Raw genomic sequence first — 13,864 nt, 5'->3', positions numbered from 1 at the left:
AAAATATGATTCTCCGCATCTTGTGCAACTGCTAACAACAACACTCCTTCGTACTTGCTCTTCAAGAATGTCCCATCGACAGTTATGACTTTTTTCATTTGCGCAAAACCAAGCATCCAAGCCTTATAGGCTACAAAAAGTACTTGAACTTCCCATTTTCATCAACCTTCAATGCCGTCTTACTTCCTGGATTTGCAAAACGAAGCATATAATGGTACGCATCAAGAACCGCATACCCGTGCTCATGTGTCCCCCTTATCAAAGCCTTTGCAATCTCTATGCCCTTCCAGACCTTCCAATAACTTACCTTACAACCCAAATCTGTACGGATTGATTGACTCATATCTTCTGTAGATGGGGCTCTACCGTAAGGAAACTTATCTTTGAAGTATTCACTAATGACTTTCGCAGTAGCGTGTGGATTATGGCTCGTAATGTGCTCAGAACCACATGTGTGATGCTTTATGTAAGTTCTGATACAAAATCTGTCATAACTTAAAAACTTCACAGCCCTCAACCACCACTTGCACTCCGGATGTACACATCTAAAGCAATACACAGTACGCGAATTAATCACCTTCTTGATTCTAAAATCTTTCTTCAAGCAAGCAAGTTTCAACCAAGTGGCTAGTTCTTCCTTGTTCTTGAATGACATTCCTTTATAAAAACCTGTTTCATCATCTTGAACATGGCTAGACTGTATTCATTGTGTAGTGCCTAATGTATTGCTCGCAACTTCGGGTACAGGAATCGGGTCAGCCCCACTTCCATTATCTGGGATATCCACATCTACCCCATCTAATTCATCATTTAACACATCTTGTTAGTCTTGAGATAAATTGTGGTTCTCTACCGGGCTTCCAACAACGTATACCCTTAAAATGGGCCTAGCTACATCATTCAAATAAGCACGCAAACGAACCTGATCAGTTATCTTAAATGGCAAGACCCTCTGATTTTCAAAAAAGCTGTGCATGTAAGTGATGGCAAGATCTTTTGGTTCACAAGTTAATTCGCAATAGGTGATGATTAAGTTCACAAAATCATCGAACATAACATCTCTGTGGACAGTCATCGCTATCATCTCTAATGTGTCACTACCCTTCCATCGCCAAATATATCAATTGTTCTTCTCAATCCATTCACCATGGCAATCAACCCCTATTGTTATTGAGTCCCCCATTAGTGGTGTTCGAGGTAGCTGAAGATATTTTGTTTAACAAAAAATTGGTCATGAGAGTACATACCAATCTATAACAAAATGAAACAGCTGCAGCAGTTGTTCAGACAGATTATTGACTTGTTGGAATAAGTGGACTACTTGTTGCAACAAGTCACTAATCTGTTGGAGTCAGCTTCAGTTTTTTTGGGGTAATGTTTCAGACTGTTGAAGACGTCCAACAGATTATTGAGTTGTTGCAACAAGTGTATTACTTGTTGCAACAAGTAGTACACTTGTTGCAGCAAGTCAATAATCTGTTGGAAGCAGCTTCAGTTTTTTGGGTTCTGTTTCAGACAAAAACTGAAGCTGACTCTAACAGATAGTTGAGTTGTTGCAACAAGTGGAACACCTGTTGCAACAACTATACAACTTGTTGTAGCAAGTCAATAATCTGTTGGAAGTAGCTTCAGTTTTTTAGGTTACGTTTCAGACAAAAATTGAAGCTGACTCCAACAGATAGTTGAGTTGTTGCAACAAGTGAAACACCTGTTGCAACAACTATACAACTTGTTGCAGCAAGTCAATAATCTGTTGGAAACGGCTTCAGTTTTTTGGGTTCTGTTTCAGACAAAAACTGAAGCTGACTCCAACAGATCGTTGAGTTGTTGCAACAAGTGGAATACCTGTTGCAACAACTCACTCAGTTGTTATAGGTTATTTATTTAACAATTACAACAACTTCATAATCCGTTGTAGAAGTTGCAACAACCACATTATATGTTGCAACAACTATTATAGCTACTGTAAGTTGTTGGAAAATCAGTAGATTTATACCCAGGTGAAAAATTGAAATAAAACAGCATTGTTGTACTTACCAAGTGAGTGGAAAACACTTATGAAGTAATTGCCAGTGCTACACCAACAAAATCCAGTCAAAAAATTGCAAAATCGGGTGGTCACATTTTTTTCTTTCTTGAGCAACAATGGCGGAAGAAGAAGAAGAAAGAAGAACAATGGAATGAGTTATGAAGTAATTCCCAGTGCTACACAAATGAAATCCTGTCAAAAAATTGCAAAATCAGGTGGTCTTGTTTTTTTCTTTCTTGAGCGAAATCCAGACAAGACGAAGAAGAAGAAACGAGCAGCAGAATAAGAAGAAGAAGCAAGAAGAAGAAGAAACGAAGCAAAAAAGAAGAGCCACAAATGGTGGAAACGGCGCAGGCAAACAGAAAATTTGGCGCGTTTTTTGGCTCTGTAGGGTTTATATGGGTTGGGTCAAAGTGTTAAAAATAAAACTTGGGGGCAAAGTGTAAAAAATAAAGCTTGGGGTCAAAGTGTTAGTAATATAACTTTGGGGTGAGTCAAAACTCTCTAATCACTAATCCAAAGTTTATCACCTCTACTCAATTAAAAAAACTAGAGTTACCCCAACTCAATTTTAAAACCTATTTGTCACCTATAATTAAAAGGCCTAACTGAGTTGCTGTTACACAGTTCAGCTATGACTAATCTCAACAAGCCGGGAATTCACTTATATGAACAAGGTTTTTGCAAACCACACCTTCAAAAGATGAAGCATAAATTAGAGATGCAAAGGAGAGAAAGATGTGTATCACAATCTATTCCAATGAATTGCACCTTTAGCACTTTCCTTTTGGATTAGAAATTACAGTTTTGGCCCTATAACAATACTTACTGATCAATTCTAGAATCAAGTGATGACTAGCGGTGAGACACATCAAAATTACCATGGAGCACAAAATTCAACCAAAACATCCTTTCATCTGGATATAGTAGCAAAGCACTCGAGGGGATTGAGGAAATCTCGATATTAATCCCTAAAAGTAGAAGAACAAGAACGTCAGAATTACCTATTTGATATCATCCAGTAAGTCCGCATATAATTCAGTTCACCACAAGTTCCTACTCATCGTTGGCAAATAAATTTGAGAAAAAAAGAATCAAAACATCCTAATAGATAAACACAAGTTTGGTAGAATCGACGAACCCACTAATATAATTAACTAAACTTCAAGTTGAGGTCACCTAAACTTAGCACAAGTGAAAATGAGTACAGAGCATAGCACACGCTTCCCTTCTATGATTAAGCAAAGTTATACTGTGTCCAACTTCAAGTTGAGGTCATGTTACACTTAGAACAAGTGCAAATGAGAAAGATTGAAAATATTACTCCGTTATTTAATGTCACCGCAAAGAAAGGAAAAATCAGAATTCTTTTAGAAACTGAAATGTAAAATAAGTCTTCTTCAACTTACATAGTAATGATAGTGAGGGAAATGAAAATACATCCCAATATCACAAGGTATACATTTTTTTTCTTTTTCTTAATGCATACATACAGTGAGTACAGATCATACCACAAGCTTCCCTTCTATGATTATGCAAAGTTCTAAGTATGCAATATAACACAGTGTTGAAATATAAGATCAGACATAGAACCCTTTTTTCGGCAAATTCTTGCAATAACATGCAGAGATTACATAAAATCCATATTCTAAAATTAGAAACAAACAATTACAGTAGAGACTTGCAAACAGGTTTCAAAAGAATCCGCTCCCTCCATCTTCTAAGTTAGTTGGAAATGGCGATATGGAGCAAACCGTCTCTGAATTCTAACGAAAATTAGTCAAAGGGACAATGAAGTTATCTTTGACAATTATATTGAAATGAAAAATGCAAATTCCCAATAAAGCATCCAGTACTGTCGGATCATACATAAACCTCTAGAAATATATTCTAAAATAATTCGAATATTGTGTTGACCATCCAGATATAGTATATCCTATCAGTTTTGAACATGTTCTGTTTCAATTTCAGGAAGATCACAAATATTCATACTTTAGGGGACGAGGGACAAAAGAATGGGTTGAACTTGTCAGAAAGATTGTTTCCATAACATTTTCTAAGTTACCGGCATAAAATGATAGAAAATGATATTACATGAGGATTGAGGACAACTAAATAACACAGAAAATCATATTCCTTAGTACATGAGATAACTAAATAACAAAAGATCATATTCCTAGACTTATAACATGTAGACATAAGGGAACACACATTATTACTCATATTAAGAGTGCAATGACATACGATATCCAAGATAAATAAGAGTGGAAAAACAATCAAAATATCAAAAGTGATTCACCTCCTCCGTAGGCCTGCCTGGAAATCTCAAACGATGTTCTAATTGCCATTTTTTCAACTTCTGCAATTGCATTGGATGCCATGTCTCATGCAGGGATGAAAGGAAATTGTATCATAGCCGAATAAACCAAGCGAAAGAAACATTTACTTCTTATTTTCCGTGTGAAGCTCTGGTATCATGTCAAGGACGGAAGGGTTCTCCCTTATAACGTTTACCAGTAACTCAGCTGTAGTTGCATTAAATGAGAAGCCCCTTCCGGCCATTTCTTTCACGAAAGTTGCCATTTCACTAATTTTGCTGCACCTCAGAAATCCTCGCACAATAACATTGTAAGTGACATCATTTGGAAAATAACCGTTTTCCTCCATTTTTCTTTTTTATCATTAGCTTCATCTAACAACCCTTCTAGACAAAATCCATTTATAATTGAATTGTATGTTCTTGCATTCGGAAGCAATCCAATTAGAGAAAGCTTCTCAAAAATAGCATGAGCTTTGTCAAGTTTACCATTATTGGACAATCCATTAATGACAACATTGTAAAATTCAATACTAGTATACTCTATCTTTCCTTCTAACTTATTAAAGAGCGACATAGCTTCTTCAACAAGTCCATACTTAAAATAACCATTGAGCAAAGTGCAATGAGTGTACAAATTAGGCACTGGCCTCGTAGATAGCATATCATCAAAGAACTTTTTTGCATTGCTAATTCTTCCAACTTCAAACAGACCTTTCAAGAGAGTATTGTAGGTAATAATATCAGGCTTCGATCCCCTATGAGAAATTTCACCGAACAATTTCATGGCCTCATCCACTTTTTTTTCCTTACAGTATCCATTTATTAGTATGTTATAGGTAAAATTGTTGGGCTCAATGGACTTATCTATCATGAAATTAAAAACTCTCCTAGCTCTATCCAGTTGACCACGCAAACAATATCCATCCATTACAGCACTGTAGGTGAACACATTAGGCTCTATACCTTTTTCGATCATGTGTCTCATTACTTCCTCGGCATCTTTGACTTTTCCTTCTTTGCATAGTCCATCTATCACCATGGTGAAGGTGTGCACATTGGGATAAATATTAAGGTTCACCATCTCATAGAACAAAGGCCTAACCTTATCCCACTGGCCAAACTTACACAAACCATCAATTAAAGAATTATATGTGATTATGTCTGGACGAATGCCTTTCTGCTTAATCTCGTTCAAAAGATTCATAGCAGCATCTAAGTTTCCATCTTTGCAAAGCGCATCTATAACTATGCTGTAGTGCTTTATGTCGGGCTTAGTGTTCCCTTGTTCCATTAACCGGAGCAAACTAAAAGTTCTTTGAGTATGGCCCCTTTTGCTGAGCCCATTCATGACAATTGCATACATGACTTCGTCGGGCTCACATATCTTCTCTCTCACCAATTTTTTGAACAATTCAACGGCATCTTTGACCTTATTTTCAGCAAAGATTCCCCTTATAAGAGTGTTAAAGGTGACAACATCAAACGGAATGCCATTCTTCAAGTAAATGGGTAACACCGAAAATGCACAGTCAGTACGATGCATCAGGCAATAACTGTTAATCACGATATTCAAGATGAAATCATTAATAGGGATATCAAATTTCTGTATTTCTCGAAAAAGAGAAACAACAGAAGGGTAATGCTTCATATTTAGTATAGTCTTAAATAATTTACGGAAGACGGGAACAGAAGGAAGAGGCTTCATTCTAACCATTTGATGGAAGAGACTTACACCATCATCCAAAATGACTTAGAGAAATTTTGTTCATCTTCAACGAAAGGCTAACGAATATCTCTGTGCCCTAATTTTGCAGAAAACTTGTTTCGATGACTGATGAGTGTCTCTCCCAACTTTACTAATACTCCCCAAGTCCTATTTGAAGGGGAACAATAGAAAAGCAAATTAAAATGAAAAAACAGGTTTTTATTATAAATACACTTATAGTAATTTTTTTGAATAGCTTACATGCTCGAAATGAGAAAATCTCTTATTATTAAATTATTTGTTGTCATTTTCTGTACAAGGGTTCTCAAAGATATATTTTTACAAAAATGTTTATTCTCTTTTTTAATTAAAGATATGATTAAACTTTTAATAAAAATATTTAGAGCCTGTTTGGATGGGCTTATGTCTATAAGCTGTAAACAACTTATAAGCTAAAAAGAATAAATTTGGTAGTCTAACTTATTTTTTTTGGCTTATAAGCTGCTTTAGATAAGCTAAGTCAAATGGGTCCAATTATTGTTTTGAGCTTATTTTAAGCACAAAATGACTTTAAGCTGGCCAGCCAAACATTCAAAAAAGCTGAAAACAGCTTATAAGCAACTTATAAGCCAATCCAAACGGGCTCTTATTCTCCTCCTTAAATTTCATCTAATATTTAAGGACCCTTGGCCATTGGAAATTATTCATTTTTTTCTGGATTTTTTTTTTTAAACTAGTGTTCGGTCATGAAAATTCCAAATACAACTATTAGGAATTTGAAAAGCAACCAAAACTTTGTTTTCACTATTTTCACTTTCTGTTTTTGACCCTTCGATTGGATCATCCACAGCGAAAATAATACTCGAAAAGGGACTATGAGTCGCCTTCTTTGAGCAATTCTATTTTTTAGAGAATTTTTTTTCAAATTTACCGTAAAGTTTTTATTTTTATAAATTTAACCCCGTTTATTCTAGTATTGGTAGTGTTTACAACTATTTGTTTTAGTTCTTGTTAGGTTTTGTATGGGTACAAGTGCAAGGTGGGGATAATCCGCATAACAGTGTCACTTTTTCTAGCTTCACACATTCAACAAATGTGCTCAAACCTTATGAATGGCGATAGATTACTGGTAATTTATTGCATTTGTTGATAAAAGAATTTATTTTCTTCCAATAAAAACTTATCTGCACCGGGTGTTTACACTCAACAAGTAAATGAATGACACTTGTCATATTATTTAATTATAAATATTAATATTTAACCATAGTTAACCAATTATTTTACAGATGATCTTAATTAATAATATAAAATATTCTCATGCTATTTCGATTATCTTCCAAACAATAAGTAGATTGACTGTAATTTCTTAGTACTTTTATGCCGGTAATTAACCACATCTCAAAGGCTATAACTATTTTTATTTTTCATTAGCAGTATGATCATGAAAATATCAGTCCATTCTTAGATTAGTTAGTTTTACAAACTCATCATCATATTCATTTATTATACTTCTATTCACCTCCAATATCTTAATCAACATCACTTAGTTAAGACTATGGATGTGATAGATGATACAATAACCAGAAATCTGCAATAACAAAAAAAGATTTTGATAATGAAAAAACAGGACGTTGGTCTAGATATTTGCAATAACCAGAAATTTGCCAGCAAATAAGATTTTGGTAACAAGAAATGTGTATTAACAAAGACTGTTGTGATGTTCCGTTATTAAGTTTGCTTTCTTTTTTAATTTTTTCTTTGTTAAAAAAAGAATCTAGCTTAGTTTATTATCTATGGTTAACTTAACTGAGATGGGTGTAAACACCCGGTGCGTGTAAGTTTTTGTCATTCCCTCTTCTTCAAAGGAGCTTTGGTTCTTTTTTTTTTTTTTTGGTCGGGTGGGGGGTTGACAGGTCAGGGAAGGGATTGTAGTATCTGAATTTGAAGTTTCATTTTGCTGAAAGTTGTTTTCACTAATATATCAATTGTTTTGACGTAATTGTGTAATCGCTTATTTGATTCAACCAACTGGTTATGTTTATTAATTGTTTTGGGCAGTTTTGCTAGTTTTTAGAAATTGAGGGTATAAATCATATTTCATATATTTTAGAAAAAATACATTCAAACAACCAAATATTATTTACAAAAACTATAACCAAACACAACTCCACTCCGACTCCAATTTCAAAAATTCCAAATAAAGTGAACTTGCTTTTTGTTTCTATGGCCAAACGTCTACTTAGTTCATAGGATATTTCAATTAGTAATTTAGCCTGTTTCCGGTCACTCTATTTTAATATATTTAGTAGAAGATATTCTTCATGTTTTATAATGCTAGACTAGACACTTAATGTCGTTGTGTAATAAAAATATTATTAAAAGTAATACTTGTGATGGGTTGTGTGATTCTAAGACAAGGAATGCATCTGCTACTGAATTATATTATAGAAGGTTACTGTAGTTATCCTCTTTTTTTTTTTTTTTTCCTGGTACTTAGGAATTTTATTACAAAGTCGGATAATTACAGCTCAAAAAAAGAAAAGAAAAAAAAAAAAAAAAAAGAAACCAGGACTGCTGGACATAGTCCCAGCACCCTTATCAGCTTCCCTACACATTAAACACAACTTGTAACTAGCTAGAATACAAATTATAATAGATGAAAGGACACTAGTTAGTTTTGATCTAGTACATGCTCTGAAATATACATCTTGAATCACACTCCTAACTATTGCAGCAACAGGTCCTCTTTTCCCTTGGAAATCAGCTTGATTCCTCTCTTATCATATCTTATAAAATGCACCCAGCCATGATCATGCGATACAGGACACAAATGGCTCTTTGTAGTATGCTTCCATCCATGAGCATTCAACCGACCATCCCAGCTTTGCCTACTAATACCTTGCCATCTTAACAGTTTGCACCAAACTTCAGATGCTACAGGATATGTGAAAAATAGATGGTCCTTAATTTCATCAACACCACTACACAATTGGCAATATAGGATCAACGGCTAAGCCCCATTTGATTAGTCTTTTTTTTGTATACAGATTGCCATTGGCTACCAGATAGACTATAAACACCCATTTAGAAGGGGCAGGATTACTACATATTAACTTCCTCCAGTTCGCCTTAGGCAATGACCCCATGGGTTTCAAGTACATTTTCCTGACTGAGAACTCTTTAGTCTTCAGTTCTTCAGTAACATTCAACCCAACAACTTCCATATAAGTTGCAGCTTTCAACACCTTTTTGATTATCCACCATGGTACCACACATTATCCCATCTTTTATGTAGTAGAGATGCACCCACCTCATCCACAACTTATCTTTCTTATAAAAAGATTCCAAAGTAGTTTGCACAAGGCAGCCTTATTCCAAAGCTCAATGTTAAGTAAGTTCAAACCACCTGCACTTACTGTTAAACGTAATCTTTCCCAAGCTACTAAAGCTTTTTCTGGACAATCTCACATTACCTGTTCATTAAAAAGATTCTATAAATCCTCACAATTTGCTCCTCCACTTTCTTAGGTAGGAGGAATATTTGAGACCGATAAGTTTGAATAGAGAATAGCGCACTCTTCAAAAATTGCACTCTGCCAGCATATGACAGCATTTTAGCTGTCCAAGAGGTGACCTACGCAGCATTCTGTCAAGTAAAGATCGACATTGCACCAAGGATTCTTTTGGTACTTAGAGACACCTAAGTACCTAAAGGGAAGCATACCTTTGGTCATACCCAACAACTCAATAATCTGATACCTGCATTAACTCCTCCAAAATAAATGGAGGACTTCTCAAATAGGCCTGAAGTCCTGAGGCACTGAAAAACTTATGGAAGTAAGCAAACAACCTAAGCACAGAGATCAAGTTCCCTCTACAAAAAAACAGTTGATCATCAGCAAAAACCAAGCTGGATGATCAATAACTTAGCACAATTATCCTCTTTTTATACATCACAATTATAAGACGTTCATATTTTCTGGTGATCATCTCTCGCCAAACAATGTTAAATTTTCTTTCATGAGTTTAGTTTCTCTTATGAGATATTGATTGGAAGTGTTTACTCACATTATTTAACTCCAAACCTTACTAGCAAGCCTTTCTTATTAAAATTCATTTGTTTTAATGGCTTGATATGTCTTCTTCACTAAGAATTTCCCGTCGGAGCTTTGATTTGGCTAGAGAAGAAGTCAATTTTTGAACCCCTTTTACCAATCCACTATAATATTCCTCACGTCAAGGGAAGTGTAATTTTCAACAAAAGGGAGCAGTTAAACGCACTTCCCTCTACCTAAGTCCGCCCCAACATATACATGGTGATGATGTGTTGCTACTATATGTGATTGAAAGTTGATAAAAAAACGAAGCTATATGTTTGAAGCTTTCTTGGGGAAACCTGTGCAGTATTGATCTAAGCTTACAACACGACACGATATTAAGAGTGTCTTCAGGTTGGCTTAGCCTAATAGTTGTACCTGACGTATTGAAGGATGGGCCTATAAGTCTTAAATCCTTATTTTACTTTTAGAAAATTCTTGGTTAAAGTGTACACTTCTCCTTGCAGAAAAAAATGTAGGTTCTTGTTCTTGCATTCTATTGCTATGAGAATAAGAAATATAGTCACACAGATACAGACCCACTTCTCAAGACTTACTCTAGGAGAAAATATCGACATATAGATAAAGAATTATAGAGTCTTGATGAAGTGTGACTTCTGCAGTTTTTAGTGTACACTTGGACCAACTGCTTCCTGGAACTGCTCCAGCAGTTTACTATTCCTAGTTTATAGTTATCTGATGTTAATCTTATCCTATTGTATTATCTATAAATATGTAATTAGGACTAGTTAGTTGGATATGAAATTTCAGATTTAAAACTACTATATTCTGGAGTCTTGTCCTCTCCATACGGACATCTTTATTGGTGTAATTGTGTTTAAGATTCTTGCACGATCTATTACCAATAAATCGCAGTTTCTTATTCTAGTTCTTGTATTCTCTATTCTCTAGTTACTATCACACACCCACAAAAGGATATTGAAATATGTTCACCTTTTTTGCTGGAAACTTGGTAATCATGTAGTCTAAGCACAAATTAGTAACCAAGAGGTGATAAATACATAATTAGTAACTTAATCCAATGCAGCATTTCATTTTCCAGGTAAGTTAGCAGCTTCTTTCTGATCCCATCCTCTGAGTATTTCTGGTTCTTGCAGATAATAGGTAAACTCAACCTATTGGGAAAAACGATTAATAAGCCTTCAACAGGATAAGAAAATTGAGAGAATTGACGAAGCTGAATCGATAAACCCATTGAAGAATAGATGCAGCAAGTCATAAGAACACAGTTAATTTTGCAAAAAATATTGTGAAAGTTTAAAATGGGAGAAGGGGGTCTTCATACTGCATAGGACTAGTAAATCTACAATGACTAAGATGGGAAAAAGAATGAAAAAACATAAAAGAAAAGATGAAGAAGGCGTGGCCAACAATTAAATTATATGATGAATCATTTTCATGGTTGATCAAGAAGTTGCAAAAAGGAAATACTAGTTACAAAAACACTCTAAAAGATCCAAAAATAATGAAATATTTGTGAAATACCAAGCTTTTGACAGACTTCGATCAACTCCAAAGAACGATGAAAGTATGATGAAAAACTTTAGCCAAATGAGCAAGACTGTAAGCGTGTTCACCTGTCCACCCCAGTCATAAAGCTACTATCCTTAATAATAACACATATACTAACAAGTAATGGTAGTTTCTATGCCACTTGGTAACTATAATGCAATTCTTTAAGACAATTACTGAAAACTGCTACTCAAAATCTATGGCTATAAAATAGAAGAACAATACATTTATTTTCGTACCATTAAAGATGCCCTGGACAATTTGGTTCATCTGCAGTATATCGTTAAGTCAAATATTGATTCTCTAGTTTGGACCACACTATTCCGGTGAATTGCACCATTAGCACCAGGACCAGCTAAATAGAACTTACTGATCAATTCCAAAATCAAGTGACTGGGCTTGCTGTGAGACACTTTAAATTACCATGGAGCGTGAAATTCAACCAAGACATCATCTGCTCATCTAGCACAATTTTCTCAAAATTATCTGGAGGACTTCTTCAAGGACTAGGTGGACTCCCACATCTAAACCTTCAAAAACACCGCGTCCCAACCAAAGTTGCAACGTATTTAAGCTAATCTTTCAGAACTATAGTTTGAAGCAAATACACTGAAAAAAGGCTAGAGGCCTCAGAAATGAAGCAGAAAATAGGACATGCTATCAGCTGCATATCTTTCAGAACTATAGTTTCTTGTTGGGCCGCAATGAGCTTGTTTTGTAAACCCAGATATATACAAATTTGACATCATGTCACAAAATGTCTCGCAAGTCTAACTACAGATTTAGCTACTAGAATCGCTTTTGACACAAAGCACATCATGTTACTGCACATTACTTTTTAAGTTTACCTCTCTGTCATAATCCCCTATAAAAAGCACGGGATTTTCCTTCTGGGTCGAGCTCATCGCACGGAGCTTGCCTAGTGCGGGTATCTCTTCTGTGTGGTTTGCGTGCTATTGCACAGAAGCGGGATTTACCCTGTGCGCACCCGAAGGGTAGCGGCTGCGGGTTCCCTTGTCATTAAAAAACAAAAGTACAAATTACTTTTATCATGTCAGAAAGTACTTTTGCTTAGCTTCTCGAGTGGAAGCAAACAAAGAAAAGGGGATAGAACTTTGAGAAATGAAGCAGAAAAATAGCACCTGTCATCAGTTGCATCACTTTCAGAACTTCAGTTTCTGGTGTAACCATGATGAGCTTGTTCTACAAATTTGACATCAATAAACTAAGTTTGCAGTTTAACTGCAGATCCAGCTAGTAGAATAGCTTTAGAAAAGATACTAGCTTTAGAAAAGAAGTAAATTTCAGTGATTAGGAACGAAGTTATACGGGACAAGGTGGGAGTGGCATCAGTTGCAGACAAGATGAGGGAAGTGAGGCTGAGGTGGCTCGGACATGTGAAAAAGAGGTGAGAGGATGCGCCAGTAAGGAGGTGCGAGAGGTTGGCTGTAGCAGGAGTTAGGAGAGGTAGAGGTAGGCCGAAAAAGAACTGGGGGAGGTGATTAGACAAGACATGGCACAACTTCAGCTAACTGAGGGCATGACCTTAGATAGGAAGATGTTAAGGTCGAGGATTAGGGTAGAAGGTTAGGTAGCTAAGTGTTGTCGCCTTCTGTTTGGGGAGAGAGGGGGCGAGTCTCCTCCTCTCCTCTTTTCCTTTTAGAGGTAATCTCACGTAATTTCTTATTCCTTGATGTGTATTACTATTTGTTGTCACATTTGTTTTGTATCTTGCTATTTTGTTGTCTCTTTTTTTACATTCTTGCGGCAAGTACTTTTCTTATGAGTCGAGGGTCTACTGGAAACAACCTCTCTACCTTACAAAGGTGGGTAAGGTCTGCGTACATCCTACCATCTCCAGACTCCACTTGTGAGATCACACTGCGTTTGTTGTTGTTGTATATTCTTTTTATAAAGAGAATAGGCTTTTAACTTTGTTGTCATTAATGATTTTCCTGAGATAATCACTGAGAAAGAGAGAGAGCGAGGAAGGAGGAGGAAAAAAGAAAGAGAGGTACAAAAATCATTTGGAAGTATATTTGCATCTAACTATGATCAACTATTTCTGTAGAGATCTAATAAATCATCTTGCAAATGCCTGACAATTGTCCGTGTATATATTTCCCAGAGCACAAATATAGTCTTTTTGATGACGAGGGAAACTGCAGTCGCTGCCTTTG

At 35.7% G+C, this 13,864-nt stretch overlaps 1 pseudogene; it reads right to left on the bottom strand.

Moving 5' to 3' along the window:
- Nucleotides 1–4,099: 4,099 nt before the first annotated feature.
- LOC132605943 (putative pentatricopeptide repeat-containing protein At1g12700, mitochondrial) lies at nt 4,100–6,226 on the bottom strand (annotated as a pseudogene).
- Nucleotides 6,227–13,864: the final 7,638 nt, after the last annotated feature.

This window comes from Lycium barbarum, chromosome 8 (genome assembly GCF_019175385.1).
Source record: "Lycium barbarum isolate Lr01 chromosome 8, ASM1917538v2, whole genome shotgun sequence".
NCBI classification, from domain to species: Eukaryota; Viridiplantae; Streptophyta; class Magnoliopsida; order Solanales; family Solanaceae; genus Lycium; species Lycium barbarum.
This window is presented reverse-complemented; position numbering and strand designations above follow the sequence as displayed.